This window comes from Mustela erminea, chromosome 10, assembly GCF_009829155.1.
Source record: "Mustela erminea isolate mMusErm1 chromosome 10, mMusErm1.Pri, whole genome shotgun sequence".
Classification (NCBI taxonomy): Eukaryota; Metazoa; Chordata; class Mammalia; order Carnivora; family Mustelidae; genus Mustela; species Mustela erminea.
Genome location: NC_045623.1, coordinates 28,150,553 through 28,156,022, shown reverse-complemented (window position 1 = coordinate 28,156,022; position 5,470 = coordinate 28,150,553). Strand labels below are relative to the sequence as shown.

The 5,470-nt window shown below is 37.5% G+C and overlaps 1 pseudogene; it reads left to right on the top strand.

The window, feature by feature from the left end:
- Positions 1–1,640: 1,640 nt before the first annotated feature.
- Positions 1,641–3,136, top strand: LOC116567497 (annotated as a pseudogene).
- Positions 3,137–5,470: the final 2,334 nt, after the last annotated feature.

The window sequence follows — 5,470 nt, the reverse complement described above, 5'->3', positions numbered from 1 at the left end:
CCAGGATCCTGACAGCTATTCATGTGTTCAGTAACATGAATTTCTCCTCATAAAGGCTGGTCTTGCTACCACCACACCAAGTGGCCAATCTGCCAAAAGCAGGTTGATATGACACCCATTCCCTAGGAGACTGGTCTACTTCCTGGTGGCAGTTGATTGCAATAAACATTTCTATCATAGAAGAGACAGTGATTGTCCTCACAGACATATTTCAAATACAGAAACTTCTTTACTGTCCACAGTACTTTTGCTAATACTATCCTTCCAAATACCTTATCACAGCCATGGCATTCAATGCAATATAACCTTACAATGAGTGACACATTTATAGCAAAAGATGTGTGGCAATGGATTTATGCCCACATAATTCACTGGCCTTACCATGTCCCCCGACCCTCCCATCCAGAGCAGGTAGCTAAACAAAACAGTGTGATGGCCTTCTAGCATGGTTATAGAGTTAGCTAGTAAACACCATGAGAGGGTAGGGTTCTGGCATAGAACATGAAGTATATTCTTAAAACAGAAGCCAATATTTAGCACTTCTCTCCTATGGCCAGAATTAACAGATCCAGGGATCAAATTATATAGGTGAGGATGGTCCTTCTCAATATTATGCCAATAACCTACCAGAGGAGGTTTTTCTTCCCTTCAAATTTGCTTTTGGGAATGTTAGTGTCCAACAGAGGAATGCTGGTATCCAATAATGAAACTGTGTATCCACTAGGATACAAAGTCATAGTCATCTTAAATTAAAAGCTGAGATTGCCTTCTGAAATTTTTGGATCCTTGCACCACAGACAAAAAGGACATCACTGAACAGTCTGATGACAGATCATTATTACAAGTGGAAATTGGGTTGCTGCTATCCAATTGGTACAAACTTACTGGAGGCGGAAAATTCACTATGGCATTTTAGTATTCTGTGAGCTCAGTAATTCTGAACTACAGAATACTATGATAATCCAATAAAAATGGGATCATTAAGGACTCAAATCCTACAGGAATAAAGGTTTGGGTCACCCCACCAAATAAAAAACACTATCCACCAACATGGATAACAATGGGAACAAAAAATGCATTGTGGAAGGCAGCAACCCAACTTAAGCTCCATGATTATCTACAGAAGTAGAGTCGATAGCAACTATGTTTTGTGTTGTGACATATGTTGTATTTTATGTTTTTAACTCTTATCTGGAACATATTAAAACTCCTACAAATCCAAGAAACAAATAGATAACCCAATAGAAAAATAAGAAGGAGGGCCAAGGAGGCACTTTTCAAAAGCAGCAATCTAAATGACAAATGATATAAAAAGGAGCTCAACTTTGCTGTGATAAATGCAAATTAAAACCATTAAGTGATACCACTGTACTCAAACTAGTATGACTAAAGATTTTTTTTTTTTAATGACAATACTAAGTTTTGGCAAGGAGAGGGCAATGGAAAATTCTGCTAATGGGAGTCTCAGCTGACTTAACCACACTGAATATTCTTCAGCTTTACTAACAAAAGCTGAGCAGACACAAACCCTATATCCTGGCAGGTCATTCCTATGTATAAATCAATACAACTACAGGCTTGTGTGCAATAACACATGTTACCTTTTTTAAAACTTTTTATTTAAATTCTGGTTAGTTTACATGTGCAGTATTGGCTTCAGGAGTAGAATTTCGTGGTTTACGTTTTGTTTTTGTTTTTATTTTTTTGAAGTATTCATTCATGCTCCTCTGCATGTTTGTTATGCAGAGACGTCAAAGGGCGCAACAAAAAAAAAGCACAGGGCAGGGGAAATTAAAGGTTTCACTGGAATTGATTCTGAATAAAAGAAAGGGAAGGAAGAAAAGAAAGAAAGAAACAGAGGCCCCTTAATTGTTGCTGAAAACAGACTCCTGTGATGTAAATGACTGTGTCCAACAAGTTATGGAACTTCTACAGGAACGGGATATTGTACCTGTGGATGCCACTTATTAAGCAAAAGAACTGTAGGTGCTAGAAAAGAAACCTTAAACTGGCAAAAACAGATGCAGAAATATTACTAATATTGAAAATTAATAAAATGGAAATACAGTGGGTGCAAGTTTTAGCAGAAGGCTGGGAAACCCCACTGAATGGCTTTATGAGAGAGAGGGGGTCCTTGTAATGGGGGTCCTTGCAGTGCCTTCATTTTCTTTGTCTTATGGATGGAGGTATCATTAACTGGGCATTGCCTATGGTTCTGACTAGTCAGGAAGGTAAGAGGCTGGATGACTGGTCTGCATTTGTTCTGATGTAGGAGGGCCACTGTATAGCTATTCTTCACAAGCTAAAGTTTGTTGAGCACAGAAAAGAGGGTTGTGGTGCCAGACAGTGGGAACAACGTGCAAGAACCACCCTTACATTAAGATGGTTATGGAACAGGGAGATTGGCTGACTGGAGATCTTTAAGCCTTGAACTGACTTTATTGGAATGATGGTTTTGATGAGCATCGTTTTACTCCTATTGAGCTACAGCTAATACCTGAAAATATGAATGCTGAGGCTGTCATTGCATTTCAATTATGCAACCCAGTGAGTGCTAGGTTGGGTGTAACCTTGTGTTCTAGACAGGCTCTATTAATGCAGGATACCTATAAGCAACTTCTGGAGGGTGGCTATAGGCATCCCGTCCTTCTTATTCCCCCTCTTGGTACCTAGACAAAGAACAGTGGTGTTCCTTTGATGTGGTGTATGAGCGGGATTCTTCAGCACTAGAGGAAGGAGTTCTATATCCTAACAATTTGTAGTGGCCATCTTCCCACCTCCCACTATGTATGTAGGACCAACTGGAGTCCAGTGGTATTAGAGACCATGGATGATTGCAGGAGACAATGTTAACATTGTTGGACAAGAGCCTACTGGCATGCCTTATTCAGAAACAGGGACAGATCTTTATGAGCCAGCTTATGGCGCCAAAGTGCTGACAGTGGCCTCTGACCCAATCATCTTGAAAATAGTACCCTTCTGAGTTGCAGGTTATAAGAAAAAGAAGTGTACAGACTACTATGACCGTGAACACCATAAGACTTTGAATTTATTTCAGGAACTTGAATGTGCAAACTTGCCGAAGAAGGCCAAAAACCTCCTGAAGGTTTCATGCCTCCCAAGACCTGGACTGTGATGAAGTAATACTACAAATCCTTAGAGAAAACTTAAGGGGTTAGCCCCGTCAAATCACCTTTGATACTTCACTGAATAACAAGAGGGGACTACAAGTATCTTCAACACCGCTTATAGGTAACATTTCTATAATAAAATTTTAAAATCCTATCTTTTTATATTATGCTTCTATCTTGTGATTTTTTTTCAAGCTGTTATATTAGTTATAACCAATTATAAATATATTGAATCTCACTTTTCATCCCCTGAAAACAGAAAGAAAAGTCCACTAAACAGTAAATTTGGCTAGAACTTTGTTCATTGAATTTTATAAGACACCTCTAACAATTAGATTATTTTTCTACATTAAAAATAAAATGTTTTGTTTTCTTCCTTCTTTCTGATTAACTATTGATCTTCAGCTGTTATAATCTAAAGTATTCATATGATCTGAGGTAAGCCCCAAATGAAATTTTTTAGTCAATAAAATTAAACTTTTTGGCTTCTTAAACTTTTGGCTTCTTAAAAAAGAAAAGACAGAAGGGAGGGAAGGAAGAAGGAAGAAAACAAAGATCAATATCCCCTATGAATATAGATGCAAATCCTCCACAAAATACTAGCAAACTAAATACAGCAATAAATGAGAAGAATTATATACCATAACCAAGTAGAATGTATCCTAAGAATGAAAAGCTGTTTTAGCATCAATTAATGTAATACATCATATTAAAATCATAAAGACTGAGACTTGAGGTCCCATTAAGTTGAAAAGGTTTTCCTTTTCCTATTTGATTCCATCTCCACAAATCTTTCCAATAATTCCCATTCTCTAATTTGTATCTTTCTGTTCCTTGAAACCAAAGAATCTTTGAATAAGAATCAAGATATTTGTCCCTCTTTAGTCACGCAAACTCAAAATATCCCTGTGATAGAAATGTTTCAGTAACAAGTGACAAAAAATGAAATAAAATACAAAGCTCTAAATGCAAAGTAACTTAAACAATAAAGGGAATATTGACTTATATAATAGCAAAGTCCAAATGAGGCTTGGACCTCAGATGAGATCTCCAAGGACCTTCTTATATTCTCTCTATTCTGCTCCTCTGTTTGCTATTTCCCCCATCCTGCCCCAGTGGCCCTCTGAGCTCCAGGTTCTTCTGGGAATTTCAGCAAAATGTTTGCAGCAATTCCAGACGTCGTATCCTCCTAGGAAAACACTCAGGTGGGACGCCTGGGTGGCTCAGTTGGTTGGACGACTGCCTTCGGCTCAGGTCATGATCCCGGAGTCCCGGGATCGAGTCCCGCATCGGGCTCCCAGCTCCACAGGGAGTCTGCTTCTCTCTCTGACCTCCTCGCTCATGTTCTCTCTCACTGTCTCTCTCTCAAATAAACAAATAAATACAAATCTTTAAAAAAAGGAAAACACTCAGGAAAGTAAGAGTTTCTTACGGTAGCTGCTGTACATGTCCTGGCAATCAGTTCCTTTCACTGATAATTGGAACTCATGTCCTTCCCTGATCCAGTCACTGGATCACTGATTTTAGATAGGAAAGATCCACAACAAAGCAGGGCTTGCATTCATTCTCCCCAAACTGCAAGGCTGAGAAAATGGAGGGAGCAAATTTCTTCCTCAAGTATAAAAATATTCTTGGTTGCATCAAACAAACAAACAAACAAACAAAAAACCCAAATGGGAGAGAGATAAAATAGAAGCCAGAAAGACAATAAAAAATACTCTTCAAAATGGTATCAAAATCTTTCTATGCAGACCAGAAATTTCAAAAATTATTTCCAATTACTTTTCACCTTTGAATCAATAAAAAAGTTATTATCAGAATAAAGTCTTCCAGGCTAAAACCAAAAAGAAAGAAAGAAAAATAGTATTTTATATTTTCCTATATTGCATGATGGAGCAAAGTCTTGAAATTGTGGTGATGAATGTTACCATGCAAAGTCAGTGCACTGAATATATCGTCTATTCCCATCTTTCATTCAAATTCCTTGCATATATAGTAAGGGTCACTCAGAAGCACCTACGTTAATCAAAAAAGAAAAACTAGTGTTGCATGCTGCAAACAGCCTCTATTCCTGGATGAATAAATAAAACTTAAAGTTGCTTGCCTTCCTTTATATAGCCAATATCCTGCAGGTATTTTAAGGAAATAGTGTTCCTAAGACAGCTACAGAAAAATATTAATGAAAATATGGTGATGTATCTTATTAGTCTATGAAAAGATAGTTTTTGCATTTTCAAATTAGTAGAATATTTAAAGCTACCTCCAAATAAGTACATTAATGAAATTGCTTTGTTACTTAAAAGGGAAAAGGAATACAATTATGAATTACACCCTTATCT